Below are 19,506 nucleotides of genomic sequence, written 5' to 3' on the forward strand. Positions count from 1 at the left end.
TGATAGGTGTTGGACTTCAACAGCATCTGGTGGGCCGCAGGTTTCCCAACTCTGCTTTAAAGCAACAATGGCTAATGCTCAATTAGAAGAAATATCCAGCCTCTAAATTGCTTTGTGGTCCAATGGGATTTTGAATCTGTGCCTCACAATTTTATGTTCAAAGCTCGGTAGCGGTATTCAAGTTAGAATGTGCACTTGCCCAAGAATATTCTGCTGTGAATTTCAGTATTGTAAGGAAAAAACCCCTGCAGTCTTAAGCCCAAGAAATAGTTCAGGATTAGCATCCATGCCAGAGGGAAAGCTGTGATTTTCTAGAAGTTGCTGGATATGTTAGTACTAAATAAAAATAATATTTTTTTCCATTTATTTATTTGCTTACCGTATTGGTTAAATTTGTATCTTGATTTTCCACCAAGCTAACAACAAAAATTAGAAAGCAATAAAATATAATAAAATACAGTAAAACAGTAGTATAATATAGCCCCTCCCCAAGCAAGGTTAAATATCCATAATAGCAATAAAAACAATCAGGTAAAAGCTAATTTAGGATTACTCCTATGAACAGAGAACATAAAATAGACCAGATCTGTTCATCACCCCCTCCATGACTGCTGGCTCCTTCCCTGGGGAGAAGGATTGTTAAACCAAACATGGTTGGCACCATGTCGACCTCACTGCCACCTCCCCTCTCTCCAACTCCCTCGCAGTAAGCAACAGTAGTGTAACTGACCGGAGGTCAGGTGAGCACTGCCCCCCCTCCCACATCACCCTCTAGTAGAAATACAGTGGTACCTCGGGTTAAGTACTTAATTCGTTCCTGAGGTCCGTACTTAACCTGAAACTGTGCTTAACCTGAAGCACCACTTTAGCTAATGGGGCCTCCTGCTGCTGCTGTGCCGCCGGAGAACAATTTCTGTTCTCATCCTGAAGCAAAGTTCTTAACCTGAAGCACTATTTCTGGGTTAGAGGAGTCTGTAACCTGAAGCGTATGTAACCTGAGGTACCACTGTATACACAAATGCATACACAAAGGGAGAAAGAACAAATCAAATATCATCATCATCATCATCAATACTAAATTGTGGCTGCAGCTGAATGCCAGCACACCATCCATTACTGTACAGTATCTGTACCCAAATCTATGTGATGAAAGGTGAAAGGTTGTAAAATAAGTCTGACCACCTAAGAATGCCAAGGAAAAGCCTCCTTATGGCGATTTGTTCCATGTTAAATGATCGTGTCAATCGGGGATATAAATTATGACCGAGGAAAAAAAGAATCTGATAATTTGGGAATTTGTAATGTACATGCATTTTTATTTTATTTTTTGCAGCGAAACTTGATAAATGTGTATTATTTCTGTCAAGGAAGCCTGACAGCAAAGGCATATTATTACAGCCCTCTCTTTAATACTTGTCACGCAGGAAAAATAGGCTTTGAGTCTCGAAGCGACTGTTAATATGGGTGAAATATTCTACAGCAATCCCCGCAACTGATGTGACATTATTAATACAAATGTTTTGCTAAGATAATAGCCACTGCTACTTATCTGCCAGAGCAATTAAAAAGTGCTAATAAAATAATATTGAGATAAATTACACAGTGCTTTCTATTATAGAGCCGGTTGCAGGGAAGGGGAGGAAAAAAACCTTTAATTTTTTTACAGCTCAGGCCACAACTTGTTAGGAATTCATTTTTGCAAGTAATACCACGATAAATTTTAATAGTATAGATAGCGTGTGCTTCATTGCCACATTAATTATGCATTTAAAACTCTGTGGGCCAACACTTCCAAGGAGGGGGACAGGCCGCCTGTCTGTGTTGCAACCTGAGCCAAATTGCAAAGGTGCCCAATACGTCAACAGTGGCGGCATTTGACATAGTTATTCTACTCCAGCCTCTCTTTGCATTAAATTACTGTCATGCTCCCTTACCTTCCTGGCTTATGGAGGGAGGAGCAAGAGTCTCAAGGATTTGCTTCCAGGACTTCCAGGCCCAGCTGCTGTTTAGTTATTGGAGCAGTTTCTCCACGTTCCCAACTAGAAATGATATCTGGCTCAGGTGTGTTAGTACACTGGGCTACAAACAAAATGACTATGGCCCTGATCGTCTGTGTTTTGCTCAGGCAGCAGTGGACACTCCGTGGACTCAAACATGGCCTCTGTCAGATAATATGGGAGAATGCCATCATCATGTCTGCGGTGAGGTGAAAGGTAAAAGAAAAAAAAGGTAAAGGACCCCTGGACAGTTAAGTCCAGTCAAAGGCAACTATGGAATTGCGACACTCATCTTGCTTTCAGGCCAAGGGAGCCGGCATTTGTCCACAGACAGCTTTCTGGGTCATGTGGCCAGCATGACTAAACCGCTTCTGGCACAATGGAACACCGTGACAGAAACCAGAGCACACAGAAACGCCATTTACCTTCCCACCGCAGCAGTATCTATTTATTTACTTGCACTGGCAAGCTTTCGAACTGCTAGGTTGGCAGAAGCTAGGATTTGAACAGCCGACCTTCTGATCTGCAAGCCCAAGAGGCTCAGTGGTGTAGACCACAGCACCACCCGCGTCCCATGCTTACTTCAGTCATTTGATCTTCCCCTGCTCTCTTCAGACTCTGTAGGTTACAGGTTGCCTCTGAAGGAAGTCAAATTTGCATCAAACTTTTAAAAGCTATTTTATATGCATTATTATTATGATTATATATTTATTTATATGCTGCCATCAAAAGGGACTCAAGGTGACTTACAAATAAAAATAAGAACAGCTAAAAAACATGGGGGGGAGTAACAATCTTAAAAAAAAATAAAGATTGATAGAATTAAAACTATATATTTCTATGCACATATAATTGCACATGTGAAATTCTGTTAAAGCCACACAAATCATTACAATAAAAACAGCACAGCACCAGCCCCTTCATTAAAAGCACTCAGTTCCCAATGCCAGTTGGAACAAGAAAGGAGGAATCTAGTCTAACTAGACAGATGGACCAATACATTCACTCAGTTTAAAGCAACGTTCTGTGCATATGGTGTGGTCCTAACTAAACTATGTGCATGCATTGCATTAAGTTATTGCAACAAAGGCCATAATCATTGCTGATGTGATGATGTAGTTCTGTTCAGACCAACCTTAGGTGAAATTTTGTGCTCAGTTTTGGACTTTTAGAAAAGTAGTCAAGAGGGGAAAGTTTAAGATAGCTTACTGTTTTCTTGCCTGCTATTTACAGTAAGCCTGTTTTTGCCTTTTCTCTACAAGAAAGAGACAACATTCTTTAATGATATTTTTTCCCCTATCACAGACTTCTTGCTATTCCAGTGCAGGCCATTTGTTTTCTCATTAGCATAGGATCCAGCATCTACAGAACAACATTATTTGCTCCAAACTGTTGCAAAACCATGATGAAGTGCCATGCATTTAAAACAAGAGACTCCATGTGTTTGTGCAAGGAGCATCTTCAGTAAAAGGAAAAATAACTAGATTAAACGGGATGCAGGGCAGCTTAGAAATGGATACGGGAGGGAGGGGGATGCCCCATAAACACAACAGCCACCGAGATTCTTCCTTGAGATTAATTGGTGTGTTTTGACGTGCTCTTAATTATTTGCAGTCACATGGAACTAGCCCAGCTGCTTTCTGCATCCACAAAAAGGCAGAAGGAAGCAGGAAAGAAAACGTGTGTGTTTTGCTGCATCCAACAATTAAAACATCAGGGCAAAAGTCAAAATTCCGCTAAGCATAATTAAACAAGGAATTAATGGCAAGTCAGTTGTGCAATGAAGCAAACACAGCTGGGCTGAATATAAGAAGTCCTAGAACTTTCTGTTGACAGACTGGAAATTACAAGAGCACATATCACAGGAATACAGGAAGCTGCCTTATACTGAGACAATGGCCCATCTAGCTTAATATAGACTACTCTGACTGGCAGAAGCTCTCCAGGATTTCAGATGGGGGCATTCCCAATCCTGCCTAAACACGCCAGGGATCGAACCTGTGACCTTCAGCACACAAGGCTCTAGCACTGAGCTATGCTCCTTGCACATATCCCTGGCAAGTAGAGCCCTAAGTTGAGTTAGAAATGCTGTGATGCTGCCCAGGCACTGTTTATGGTGCCTTGCAACATATTTACTGCTAAGAAAAGGAGACTGTAGAGGTGGATGCATACTAAGTGGGATTCCCAAGTTAAGATGCAACACTTTCAGGACTCTACCAGGAAGCGGGTGGGGTGGGAATCTGCTATAGCAGTGTTTCCCAACCTTGGGCCTCCAGCTGTTTTCAAACTACAATTCCCATCATCCCTGACCACTGGTCTTGCTAGCTGAGGATTATGGGAGTTGTAGTCCAAAAACAGCTGGAGGCCCAAGGTTGGGAAATGCTGTGCTATAGTGATCTCTCTGGACTTTGAAGATTTTTGTTTGTCCCAATGAATATAATATTTATTTGTCGCATCATTTCCTTCAGTTTGTGAAAATTTATTAAGAATGCATTGAGTAATGGTCGAAATAATATTTGCTGTTGAAAACAGCGGCTAAGCGAGACTTAGGCAGCCAGCCTGCTGCCTGACATATGAGACTCACATCAAGGTCTTAAGCCCAACGCTTTGTCTAATGTGCTACTTTGGCTCACACAAGCTGCCAACACCATGCAAAAGTAATCCATGATTATCATGTGTTTCAGAAAATACTCCTACAGTAAATAGATATCTGTAGTAAAATTCCACAGTTTCAGTTTCTGAGATGAAGAGGACCACTGTTTGCTTATACTTTGTTCAATCCATCATATACATAAATAATGGAATGCATTTCTTAGTTTCCTCTTTCCCCACACTCTTCTTCTGAGTGTTATACAATGGTACCTCAGGTTACAGATGCTTCAGGTTACAGACGCTTCAGGTTACAGACTCCGCTAACCCAGAAATAGTACCCTGGGTTAAGAACTTTGCTTCAGGGTGAGAACAGAAATCGCGCTGTGGTGGTGTGGCGGCTGCGGGAGGCCCCATTAGCTAAAGTGGTACCTCAGGTTAAGAACAGTTTCAGGTTAAGAATGGACCTCCAGAATGAATTAAGTTCTTAACCCGAGGTACCACTGTATACCTATCTATCTATCATCTATCTATCTATCTATCTATCTATCTATCTATCTATCTATCTATCATCTATCTATCATCTATCTATCATCTATCTATCTATCTATCTATCATCTATCTATCTATCTATCTATCTATCGTCCTCATGGAAATTATTCATCATCTTATTGTATTTTTCTCCCAATATACAAATTCTTGCAAGTGATTTCCCGTAACTTAATGCATATTTGTAAGTTATATTCACAAACATGTTCATTTTTATACACAATTTATCCTAGTACATGCATTTTTCTACAAGTTACTTGGCTGGAGAACTGCACTACAAAATTCAGAGCAGTGCAAATTTGGAGGGAAGGTTGAACGTAGTGTTTCAAAAAGTGCCAAATGGATAGGTTTGCCTCTAAATGTGGACTGAATTAAATTTGTCCCACTTCTCACATTAGGTACAGAAATGTTTGCACAAGCTGAATAGAATGAGTAAGAGAACCAATTTTGCATTAAGTATCAGAACCTCCCGAGAACTGGAATCAGCATGTAATGACAGACCACGAACCCTCTGCCATGACCACACTCTATGTGATAAATAGGCTTGAATTTTATAGTAAATCTCCTCCACCTAGAGAGTCTGTTTATCACTGCTGTCCTCTCATTAAAACAGGGAGCACAGAAGGAGAAAATGAGCTTTCATCACAAAGGCAATTGCTTTCCTCCTCTGATATATTGCAAATATAAGCATGCAAAACAATTGTGTTTTCATGTGCATGCATAGAAGTGGACTCTGCCAGGGGAAAAAATCTGTGTGTTTTCAAGTTTGTTTTCATTTAGAAGTACAGTAAAGCCCTCTGGTACTAAATAATGTGTTCCCTGCATAAGCAGCTGATTTGAACTATAACCAGCTCTTCAATTTGCGTGGCGAGTTCCCGCCTCCCACCAGTAGGAATAAAGACACATGACACCATTATATTAGGTTAATGGGCTGAAATTGGCCACAACTTTATGGGTTACAGGAGATGAGTGGTATTGGCTTAGGCATTGGTCCTATCGACTAACTGGCTTCAGCCTGCTTGCTTGAAGACCGGAAAGGGTTAACACCAGCAGCAGGAGCCCTGCTGATGCACGTCAACTAGGCACTCCCCCGGGGTCACCACTCAGGGGCGTGCCTTGGGCCCTGATCTCCATAGGCTTCGGACGGGGTCCCCCGGAGTCCTTTACCGGACTACCCTTCAAAATCCAGGGGAGGTGATGGCGCTCCCCCCCCCACATCTACATAACAATACCCATACCAATGCCTAACCACCAAAACCAACATGGCCGAGGAATCCCCAGATCGTGAGGGGCTGGGAGCCAGCCTCCACGCACATGTTGGGGGGCGTGAAGCCCACACCACCACCTCCTCCTGAGGTCAGAAGTGGCTTTGCACAGCAATGGCTCGAAAATCGCTCAGGTTGTGAGGTGAGATAGTAAAGGTTGTCTAATTCTGCTGAGTCCACTTTAAGAGTGCATAATTCAATGGAGTAGATCTTTTCAGCAGTTGTGCAGTTTTGGAGACACCATATTGAAGCCTCCACATCGACCTAATTTCAGCAAGGTTCTCAAATACAGCATCACATGAGTCCATTGATATAAGTCTTAGTCTGATATAGGCACAGAGGCTCTGTTCACATTTTGTATTTCCTCCCCTCTGGTATTTCTTGCTTTGAAAAATAGTGCCCCATATTTTTTCAATGAAAGTATCTTTCTATTAGTGTATTGGAACGTCTGTAATTTGAACCACCGGTTCTTGGTTAGGAGCTGCCATCACAAATCCTCGTAGCTTCTGGATATCTTAGGTAAATTCCATCCTAGCACTGGGGAATCATTGGAGTAGGCAAAAACTTAAATAAAAAATGATTTTCTAGAGGGCTCTCTAGAACCTGGGTGAGCCCTCTAGAATAAGAACATTCCATCTCTTAGTGTAACATTTTTTTTTGTTCTGGGGTTTTGAACACTGAATCACTGAACACTGAACGCTGAATTTGAACACTGAATCTTTATCTACTTAACCTCAAGCATTTTTTTTAAGGAGAGCCCCAAAGTGCCCCCAAGACATCAATTCCACCTTTGAAATCCTGATAATATCCAGGAAAATCTGGATGTATGGCAACCCTACTTTAAGTATTTATTTGGGCTCAGAGCAGCTCCACCCAACATGTGACCCAGATGGTTTTAGTTCAAGAATTAAATATTGTGATTGGTTTTTTAAGAACACAAAATGGAAAATAAAGTAAATATAAAGTGAAGTAAATAAAAATAAAATAAATAAAAACAAACTACACAGAAAGGGTTCTTATGTGCACAGGAAGAGTTTTGCTAGCACTCCTGGCCAAAGCTCCTGAGTCTCAGTCTAAGAAAGTGACTCAGTGCCACACTTTCCTGTGCACCAAATATAGCAATTGCCATTAACCTGAAGACCTTATTGGAGTCTCTACATACTAAAACCTAGATGTTTGGTCAGCATCCTGGATTTGCAGAGAGCTTACGCTTGTTATTCTCCAAAATAACTTCCACTAGGTCATGTGACCTTTGTGATGCCATGCACCAGGATGTTACTAGGTGTTTCGTGGTACATCTTGTGGTTTCCTTTTGTCTACGACAATGTCTCCATTCCCCCTCATTTCCTTCCCCACAATTTATAGCTTCTTGTTCTTTGCTCTTCCCCTATGTGAATAAGCTTGTGATGAATCTTACCTTAGATCAGTTCTAGGCTATGTGAAGATTCCCACAGCAGGCTCAAGGAAAGGGTAATTGTAAACACCATACAAGTGCCCACTTGCCGACCACAGTATGTAGATTTCACCCATTTACTTATTGAATTTATGAAAGCATCAGCTATAGCTGAGCAAGGGCATTGTATGACAGGAGTTAAATCCCAGGAGGTAGGTCCACAAGGGTAATATACCACAAGGGCAACAGACAGATATTCAAAAAGCCTTTGATAAAGTACCCATAAAATATTCCAAACATTCATGGATCAGTAGCTGTTTAAAGAATGGAAGCAGAGAGTGGAAGTAAATGGACAGTTCTAATAAGAAGTGAGGTTGTCTGTGGACCAGTATTAGGACCACTGCTTTCTAACTTCTTGCTTTCTAAATGACCTACAGTTAGGGATAAGCAGTGAGTGGCCCAGTTGGTGGATGATACTAAATCCTTCAGGGTGGTAAAGTCAAAAGGTGGGGTTGATTGACCTGGAAGCTAACTCTCAAGATGCACCTGTCCTGGAAATACTGTTGCTGCTGTATGGTGGGTTGGTTTGTAGTTTACTTTATTGCAAATACAAAAGATTAACGATGCATTTTTTTAAAAAAATGAGGGTTTGTGGGGGGAGTGCTGCTGCTCTCAGAACTGACTTGTAGGCTTCCCATAGGCACCTGACTGGCCACCATGTACACAGGATGCTGCCCTAGATGGGTCTTTACTCTGATCCAGCAGACTCTTCTTATGCAATGGCTGCCTGCCATCACTGAACGAGTGCTTAGAAACAGCAAACAGATTTGCAGAAACTCAAGCTGGTCCATAAAATGATCTGTGGATCAGAAAGGTCTCTGTTTAGATGCAGGGGCTTCCCTCCCCTCTTCTGACCATTACCCAGATGATTCTCTCTCTTTCTTCAAAATGATTTTTAAAAAAGATTGTCACATTTACAGCCTATATATATAACCATTCTAGTATTTCCTTCTCTCCTTTTAAAAAGAGAGAGAAGTCAGCGAAGTGTTCAGCAAATTTGTAGCTCCTAGGCATGTCGCAGGTGACGCTGTGGGTTAAACCACAGAGCCTAGGGCTTGCCGATCAGAAGGTCGGTGGTTCGAATCCCAATGACGGGGTGAGCTCCCATTGCTCGGTCCCTGCTCCTGCCAACCTAGCAGTTCGAAAGCACGTCAAAGTGCAAGTAGATAAATAGGTACCACTCTGTCAGGAAGGTAAACGGCGTTTCTGTGCGCTGCTCTGGTTCACCAGAAGCGGCTTAGTCATGCTGGCCACATGACCCAGAAGCTGTACACTGGCTCCCTCAGCCAATAAAGCAAGATGAGCGCCACAACCCCAGAGTCGGCCACGACTGGACCTAATGGTCAGGGGTCCCTTTACCTAGGCCTGTCGACAGGAAACGCCCTCCACTTTAATCATTAGGTGGCCTGAGTAAGTTGCCTTTCACCATGCTTCCTTTAAATACTTTTTGCAAACCATCATTTTCTGCCCTTCAGGAGTTATTCACACACTGTGAGCATGAGAAGTAATGGCCACACTAAATTAAAACTTACAAATGCAATGAGTTTGCTTTAATGTTACCTGGCAGACATGGACAAATTGGAAATTTTACATCATACAGCCGTGGGTATTTCTAGCAGGCTCTCTATTTTTAACACAAAGTATTCTTATACATACCTTTTCAAAAAAGAAAAGAAAGAAAAGAAAAGCTTAAGTTCTTTGAGAATCCCTAGAGAGAATTATATTTAAAAAATCATTCTGTATAACTTAGATACTATAGTCCCTTTTTTGTGTTAACAGCTAACGAAATACAGCTTGTTAAATTGATTTCTTTCGCTTTGTTTGACAAATGCCATTGGTAGATGTTACTCAATATGGATATTCATTTTCAGAACTGGTGCAGAGTGGCTATTAGCTTGAAATATGTGCATTGCTTGCACAGCAGGAAAAAAAAGCTTCCATTCTTTGTACTTTTAGAAAATATATAGAGGAACTGATTAAAATGGGGATAGGAAACTTGTGACCTTCCAGATTATGTTGGACTACAACTCCCATCATCCCTGACCATTGGCTGGGCCTGATGGGAATTGGAGTCCAATATATGGAGAGCCACAGGTTCCCCATCCCCATGTGGTTTGAGTTCCATGAGCTTTAGACCATGTGCTGCTAAAGTGATTATAAGGCACTGGTAAACACAGCTTGCACCATCTGAAATTCAGCATTCATAGAAGTCATACACCTATTTATTTACATTTTTTATATATCTCACTGTTCTACTTGTAGAACTACTCACTGAATGCAGCACTGCATTAAACAATGTTGTTGGACTCGAGCTTGCATCATCTCTTTCCACTGACCATGCAGGATGGGGTTGAGAGGGCTTGAAGTCCAACTGCATCTTGAGGGCCATTCCTTATCTCTTACCACCACTGGGAAGAGCTGTAGCTCAGTGGAAGAGCATCTGCCTTCCATGCAGAAGGTCCCAAGTTCAATCGTTGGCATCCCCAGGTAGGGCTAAGAAAAGCTCCCTGCCTGAAGCTCTGGAGACCTACTGCCAGATGATGTAGACAATACTGAGCTAGGTGAACCAATTTGTTCGGAGCCAACCAATCATTCCCCTCCATTGGAGGGAAGGAAAAGGAGGTGGAGTTAAAGCACAAATCAGGGCAATCTATCCTTAGACAACCTTGTCCAAGGTTCATCCCAGAGACTGAATCTTACTATAAAAGAAATGAACAGTACTTTCCCCTAAGTAAATATATGGCTTAGGGACGTAATGGAAATTAAATCAAAGCATGTGTCAGCAAAATCAAGTCAACTGCATACTAAAAAAAACACAATCTTCTATAACCACACAATGTAGTAAATGGGTTTTTTGCTGTCCCACTCCATCTCTAATTTAAAATAAAAATAAAAACGACATTAACTTTAACCAATTTACCACTTCAGTTCGCAGCCCACCAAATCTGATACAGATAGCATAGTGTATATATTAACATGGAGTGAGTGCAGCAACGTGCCATTTTTCATCACGGTCTAATGCAGCGTGGTCTTTAACATACTTCAGTGCTTAATATCTAAATTCTTGCTGTATTTCTCATATCATGGTCATTTGTGATTAACAGATTTATGAGAACAAAGCTTTCAAAGCTAAATTTAAGCGCTGAATCTCATTCTGTGTGAACTACCCTAAAAATATACTTCTGTACGATTTAAAAACACACCACAAGCACAATACTAAAAAAAAGAAAGATTTTTTTTAAAAAAATTCACATTATGGAAGGGTGCGTCTGTGTGGGGAATCATGCTGATAGGCTTTATTCTTAGTTTGGGTAGTTCTTTTGAAGTCTTTGCTTAGATATCAAGTGATGGTAGTTTCTAAGTTGAGGGGAAAGTTCTAATTTTTGAGAGTTAAAGCATTTGCTAGTCTTGGTGGCTCCATACCTTTGGTTTCCACCACTGGAGATCAGCAGACGGTGTAAGAAGAAGCCAGGAGTCAGGCTGGCATCAGCAGCTTTATAGAACCTAATGGAACCCTATTGGCTCATTGAGTCACCTGACCCTGGTTGGCCTAGAAGCTTTCGTTTTACTCTCTGGACATCTGTGGTGTAGGTGGTGTGGCACATCAGAGATCCAAAGATAGCATCACAAGGGCCACCATTACACAGTTAGAAATCTCAACAATCGTGAAAATAACAGGAGTAATATTTTTCTTAATAAACATTCATATATTTGAATTTTGATAGCAGAAGAATCCACCCATAAAATCAACAGTTGCTCAGCATTCGGACATAGTTCCAGTATACACCACAAGGTGTTGCGTTTAGTGTCCTTTTTATATAAGGAAGCAGATAAACAGTTCCCAAAAGAATTCAAGCTGTTGAATGAAGTCCATAGAATCCCTGATATGAGTAGTCCCATGGCTCCATCTATAGCCAGTTTATTTATGGCAGATTCTGAACGTTCCTTTTCATATGGTACCAGTAATCCTTTTGCATCAGATCTGGTGTTCTATTGTTGCTTCACTGATGATATCGTTTTGGTGTTTAAAGACCCCCAAAATGTTTCCATACTTTTTGTCCTGGATTAATCAACCACCCCACTTTTTGGTGTTCTCCACCAAGACTAGCCCTGCATCTGTTCCTTTTTTTTTTAAATATACTTTAGTTACACGTTCTGTTGGGAACGTTTATCTGTTTCCTTACATAAAAAGCACACTGACCGCAACACCTTGCTACATTTCAAATCACATCACCCCTACAACCTCAAACAAAATCTACCAGTTTTTATGGAGAAAGAGGAATTCCTCTATTCCCGAGTCGTACCAAAGTGCGGTGAGGGAGTTAGAGACTGGCGTGAGAAATAGAGGCTATCATCGTCATAATGTTCATAGAGCTAGAGTGAGAGCAGATGCATGTGATAAGCGGGACTTGCTTGTCCTCAGAAAAAGAACACCACCACAGAGATGCATTACATGTTCTTTTGAATATGTGCCTCAGACAATGGTGATCTGCCAGATTATAAACAGGTACTGGGGTATTGTGTCTAATATTGCTGGCTGTGATTCTTCACTCCTGATAGGGTTCTGTAGGACCCATAATTCGAAGGATTGTTTAGTCCATAGTGATTTTAAGAGACCACAAGTAATTTCAAATCTGCCAGCGGGTGACTTTAAGTGTGGGAACTGCTTGTTCCTAATAGTTCCGTTATTGTGAAATCTAATGGATTTACAAATCGTGCCACCAGAAATGTGATCTATTTGATAAGAGCGTACTTGTCAGTTGGTATATATTGGAGCCACGTCTTGCCCAGTGAAGACCTGAATCTTGGAACATCACTCTCGGATTCATGGTAAAATTAAGGAAGCCTCATTAGTTGAGCACTTTATTCAGCATAACCACACTTGTGATAATTTTCATTTCTTTGTAATAAAACATATCCGTCAGACCCAGTCAGCTGGTGGGAACATGATCAGATTGCTTTCACAGATAGAATCTAGGTATATTTATAAACTGAATACACTGGCTCCATATGGTCTGAATTCAACAACAGAATTTGCAGGATTTATTTAATTGTGTTTAGCTAAGTTTACAGGAGGGTCCTTACTTTACCTTTAAATTTGTGAGCCCTGTTCATATTCCTTAAGGAAGGCTAACAAACAGAAGGCTGTCTGCCTCTTTTCTGTTCTTCCTTTAGTAAATATGCACACAGGGACAGATATGTTTTATAAGACTTTTCATATCAGTAATGGTGGATGATATAAATTTTATATCCTGTGATTAGATGAGTTTAGGGAAGGTTTTAAAATTTGATGTTTCATTCTGTTTTTAATCTGTTGGGAGCTGCCCAGAGTGGCTGAGGAAACCCAGCCAGATGGGCGGGTATAAATTATTATTATTATTATTATTATTATTATTATTATTATTATTATTATTATTATTGTCATCATCATCATCATCTTATAAATGTACCCTTTTTATAAACTAATAATTGCACACTGTCTACATTTTATTACACAGGTAATTTTGCATGTATGCATTCTCTTCCCATTTTATTTACCTCATATGGAAATAGATGTTGACTGGAAAATTTTATTTTGTTAGCTCGATGATTAAGCACCTCTGGGGAAGGAAACGTGATGTATACAGGAGCTACGTCTGAATGTTGAGCAACAGTTGATTTATGAGTGGATTCTTCTTCTTTCAAGATTCAAATATATGAATGTTCATTAAGAAAAAGATTACTCTTGTTATTTCCATGGTTGCTGAGATTTCTGTGTAATGGTTGCCCTGGTGATACTACTGTATCTTTTGTTACATTGCATTGTTACATTGCATCACCAGCCTCCCTATTGTGTTGTTGACATATCAGAAATCAAAGCAGCAGCTCCCCATCTGCAAAATCCCATAGTATTTCAAGAAGTAAGACATGTGGACTTTCCTGTCAGAATGTCTGGCTGGGAGACACCGTACTACTTCTCAAAGTTCCTCACAATACTGTAAATTCTTTTGGCTAATTCGAGATCCAACCATCTATCTATTACGTTACACTTTTATGCCATCCTTCCATCCTATGAGGTAGATTAGGTTGACGGGTCCAAGGTGACTGATCCAAGGGGTACTTTGTGGCTGAGTAGGAATTTGAATCTGGGCCACCCCAGTCCTAGTCCAGCACTGAGTCTGATCTCTCTACCACTCTGATTCGTTATGCAGAATGGTGATCAAAGCACAAAACTAGACATCTGCAGACAAGGACCGACATTTCCCAGTGAAATATGAGGCCATTTTGCTTGAAGAAGCCAGTTGTGACTGATGAAACACTGAGATTAAAAAAAAACCAATGTTGCACAGATTGTCATTGTGCTTAGCAAATCAGTTTTCCAACTGGAGAGCATCTGGCACAGAATTCAGCTACACTTAACAGAAAACCTAAACAAAAGTTGGAGAACATGATCGTTGAATCTCAGGAACTTGTGGGATGAATAGCTAGGAAAGTTCCAGTGCTATTTGTGCAGAGCTTTAAAAGTCTTTTTGGAACAAGAACAAGTGAGAAAGGAGCCAGAAAAACCCTACATTACTGGAAAGAGATGTAGTATATTTTTGTATTGCTGTATTTTTGTATTAGGGGCGCGGGTGGCGCTGTGGGTTAAACCACAGAGCCTAGGACTTGCCGATCAAAAGGTCGGTGGTTCGAATCTGCATGATGGGGTGAGCTCCCATTGTTCAGTCCCTGCTTCTGCCAACCTAGCAGTTCGAAAGCACATCAAAGTGCAAGTAGATGAATAGGTACCGCTTCACCGGGAAGGTAAACAGCATTTCCGTCCGCTGCTCTGGTTCTCCAGAAGCGGCTTAGTCATGCTGGCCACATGACCCGGAAGCTGTACACCAGCTCCCTCGGCCAATAAAGCGAGATGAGCGCCGCAACCCCAGAGTCGGTCACGACTGGACCTAATGGCCAGGGGTCCCTTTACCTTTACCTATTTTTGTATTGCTTTCCAATTCCTTCCTTCCTTCCTTCCTTCCTTCCTTCCTTCCTTCCTTCCTTCACAATAACATAAGACCAGCCTGCTGGACTAGGACACTGCCCCATCCAGCCCAGCATTTTGTTCTCACGGTGGCTAATCAGATGCCTATGGTAAGCTCACAAAAAGGACCTGAGTGCAGCAGCCTCCCAGTAACTGGTATTCAGAAGCATACTGTCTCTTACAGACAGTCAGGTCATGCATCCATAGCAGTGACCAGAGGAATGACCACTGTGTGGAGTGCAGAGAGAAAAAATGGCATGGGGCATCTGCAGCAGCAGAATAGGATGCCTCCATTTGCCCCAGCTGCAACAAAACATGTCTCTCCTGTATTGGTCTCTACAGCCACAGCAGGCACTGGAATGTTCCAACAGTTTGACTTCGCCCCCAAAGGGGCACACCTACACTGTTTCCTGAGAAAGATGGATGTCACTGGCTTCCAACAGTGGTGTTAAAGTACAGTCATCAGGGCTATCCTATTGCCTATATACTAGGTTAGACTGCTTGTCTCGTATCATATACCCTCACTGGCAGTGGCTCTGCAAGGTCTCCAGCAGTCAGGGGTCTTTTACATCAGAAGAGCTCTGCTGGATCAGGCTAATGGCCCATCAAGACTAGCATTCTCAAAATGGCCAATCAGGGAATTTCTCCTCTTCCTCTTCCTCCTTCCTGTGGTCCGGTTCTGCTCAGCAGCGCCCTCTCCCCTTCCTAGGGCATGCCTTCCAACTCATGCCTGAACTTGGCAGCCATTCATGCCAATCCTGCACCATCACAGATAGGTAAAGGGAAAGGGACCCCTGACCATTAGGTCCAGTCGTGACCGACTCTGGGGTTGCGGCGCTCATCTCGCTTTACTGGCAGAGGGAGCCGGCGTACAGCTTCCGGGTCATGTGGCCAGCATGACTAAGCCGCTTCTGGCGAACCAGAGCAGTGCACGGAAACGCTGTTTACCTTCCCGCCAGAGTGGTACCTATTTATCTACTTGCACTTTGATGTGCTTTCGAGCTGCTAAGTTGGCAGGAGCAGGGACCGAGGAATGGGAGCTCACCCCATCGCGGGGATTCGAACCACCGACCTTCTGATCGGCAAGCCCTAAGCTCAGTGGTTTAACCCACAGCGCCACCCGCGTCCCACACCATCACAGATACACCATCACAGATACAGATACATCACAGATACTGCTTACTGTTCTTTCTGAGACACAAACACCCCACTTCTAAACTGCAAGATCATTACTTGTTAACCGAAAAGAGAACTGCCCACTAGCGAAATAAGCAGGAAAGATCCTCGGCTTTTCTACTTAACTGTGCTTAGCTCTTTTATCTTCAAAGCCTTTTTTTTTTTAATAAAAAAAACATGCATTAACTAATTAATCCTCACTACACCCTGGGGGAGAGGGAAAGAGAGACTTATGTTCGATACTGTTATTTCCCAGCTAGTCCAATTAGGCGTAATTGTGTCTCATTTAGGCTGACCATTTAAAGAGTGAGGCAAACAGAGGCAGCAGCAGATTAGAGAGCCTCACACATAAAGCCAATGAGGAAAAAGAAATGGCTGTGAATGGCATAGCTGCTGCTCACTCTCCTCTCTCGGGTTAACTAGAGTCGATTCGCACCGCCAAATGCCTATTGAGAGAATGACTTCTGCATGCACATTAGGACGAGTCATTCTTTCTGCAAAAAGCGCACACTTTTCTTCCAGTGGGAATAGATATCGCCCCATCATTGCTTCCCCCATAAGCTCAAGACACAATCCTGCCACCAGCTATCTTCAGGAAAGCCCCACTGACAGCAACACGGCTTCAATACAGGGGCCACAAACAGGGCTTCCAGACTCAAAGCTGGAAAAGGTTCATGTACATTAAATCCAATGCAGCAGGAGATAAAGTAGGTGAGGATTTTCCTGCATGTTCCCTCCTCAGTCCTATTGCCCATCCTCTCCTGAACTCGCTATAGTTGATCAGTGATGTGGGTATGTCACATAGTAAGCAGCAGAGGAAGGTGGACATCAGAGTTTTCCCCTTATCTCCTGCTATTTTGGGGGTTTAAAGATTTTTCAATATTCATTTTCTTGACTCTCTGGCACCCCTGTCCATATCCCAACCCAGATGTGGTACAGTGCATGGCCTGATGCAACAAGCTCTTCTTATGGTCTTAGTTAGGCAAATTTCAATTCAGGGTGTGGAGAACAGCCTTTACCAAAGATGTCATGGGCTTTGAAGACACTTGAACTCAGGACGCATGGGAGAAACGTGCTAGGAGGAAGGCACGCTTGGCAAATCCACAACGTGATCAGCTCCTGCCCAGAAGCCAATGTCCCCACTGTGGAAGGACTTGTGGATCCAGAATTGGCTTCCACAGTCATTTACGGATTCATTGTTAAAACTGTGTTTATGGAAGACAATCTTACTCGGCTACGAGTGATCGCCAAAGAAGAAGTTATCACCAAAGAATCTGCATTGAAGCCAACATTCCAAATTCTTCATTCAAATGTTATCTCTAAACTCATCTGAAGAGCTGGGTATGCAAAGAGGGCTGATTTGCAGAATACACCCTGAACTTCACAGCTATGTAGAAGTGACACAGAATCCCAGTTTACTGGCCACTAGGAGTCCAGCTTGGTATTTATTTGATTCGTGAGTTCCCAACCACGCACTGTCCCCATGTTTAGAAGTCCATTCCTCTAACCATAAGCATAATAAGTAGCAGCTCAGCTGTCAAATTGTGACCAAGGCTTAATTTGCATTGGGTCTGACTAGTGCTCACTTCTGATATCTATTTACTTTCTTGGGTGACCTTTCTTTTAAGCAAACATACAACGGCGCCAGTTTTAAGTTACTATGCATTGCAAGTTTAATTTGAGTTTAATATAAGGCATCGTTCGCAGTGAAAATCAAGCTGCGCAAACATAGCATGAATATTAGATCTGCATGATATCTAAAAGTGGGACCTGCAGCAAAAGATTGCAGTGTGGAGTGTTCCTTTTGCAGGTTTTCTGCCACTCGTCTTATAGAGGTATCAGACAACTCTAGCCTGTTTTTCAATTTAAAATAAAATTCCCATAAAACATTATGGGTTCAGTAAATGTGATTAGTAAAGCTAAAAAGGGAAGATTTGAATTTTGAATAGTCTTTTAAAAGATCAACCAAAGCATTACTTTAAAAACTGCTCAGCCACCATTATCTCCCCTCATTGTGGGGAAGAGCTGTAGCTTGGTAGGAAAGCATTTGCCATTGAATACACAAGTCCCAGTTTCAATTTCCAGCATCTCCCAGTAGGACTGGGAAGACTCCTGTCTGAAATCCCGGAGAGCCACTACCAGTCAATGTAGACAATACTGAGTCAGATGAACCAATGGCAAGGCTCGGTATAAGACAGCTTCCTGTGTCCCTACCTGTCATGCAGTTCTTACTGTCACTTTTCCTGAAAATATGTATTTTAACCCTTTTGAAACATAGTCACTCTATTTTTAATGCACAACTGATACAGCAAATAGGGGGGGCAAGTGGGGGGGGGGGCTTTTCCGGATTCAAATATAATTTAATTGTACATGCAGTAAAAAATGAAACAACTTCTGTAAACAAAAGTAAGACATTCTTGAGCAATCACCGAAATAGGCAAATCTAGGGCTTTGCTGGTAATCCTTTTTCTGAGAAATTGGAAGAAACAACAACAGAAAAGGCTTGTGTTGATTTATTATGTATTTAACTTAGTTCTAGGGTGGAATGTGAATGGAACAAATGAACTGTAAAGCTTCAAACTGTCTGCTCAAATTGATAGATTTTTTTAAAATAATAAAAAAAACACATTTGAGGCTGCAAATCTGTAAGAGGCAGCTCAGAGACATTAGGACTCTTCTCCCAACAACTCCCATCGCTCTGGCCGTCTTGACTGGAGCTGATATGGTCCAATCTTAGCTGGAGTTATAGTACAAAACATCTGGAGGGTACCATATGGGGAAGGCCACCTTAAGGTGTTATACACACCTCTTCCCCTGCTTTCTAGCATCGACTTTGCAAACATCAACTTTCACATCCATAGTCATTTATGCACCGATTTCTCAGCCCAAACATTTTCAGGCTTAGTCAAGACCTGTAGCTGCATTTCTCTTAGAGTCAATTGTCTTCCTCTGTATCTCTCCTTAGGCTTTCGCCATGTGCTCAGGTAGAATGTGATTCAATTGCAAGTTTTCCATTGTGGGATATTGCCAGAAGTTACTTCCTACACCCCTGAGTAAGGGGTGAAACTCAAGAGCAGGCGTAGGCAAACTCAGCCCTCCAGATGTTTTGGGACTACAACTCCCATCATCCCTAGCTAACAGGACCAGTGGTCAGGAATGATGGGAGTTGTAGTCCCAAAACATCGGGAGGGCCGAGTTTGCCTATGCCTGCTCAAGAGGCAAATAGGCCTATTGTGGTGCACATAGCCTTGCTATGGGAATGAGAGAAGGCTTCCTGAGGGAGCATGGAGCAGTCAAAGAAGGGAGTCTATGGGAAATGACGCTGACAAGGGATATCTTTTCTTTATGTTTGGGTTTCTTAACTTTTTATTCCTCTTTTCCATCAAATGGTGCTCAGAGTGGTCAACAGCAATAATGCAATAACAGCAATTCTGGGAAGAGCAATCAGAGGAATTAATGCAGTTACACAAGTAA

General features: G+C 42.0%; 1 long non-coding RNA gene across 1 annotated transcript in view; it reads right to left on the reverse strand.

Moving 5' to 3' along the window:
* Positions 1-19,506, reverse strand: part of LOC310676528 — a 719,806-nt gene that overhangs the window by 2,808 nt on the left and 697,492 nt on the right. The window lies entirely within an intron of this gene.

The sequence above is a fragment of the Podarcis tiliguerta genome (genome assembly GCF_965153285.1).
Source record: "Podarcis tiliguerta genome assembly, chromosome: 4".
NCBI classification, from domain to species: domain Eukaryota; kingdom Metazoa; phylum Chordata; class Lepidosauria; order Squamata; family Lacertidae; genus Podarcis; species Podarcis tiliguerta.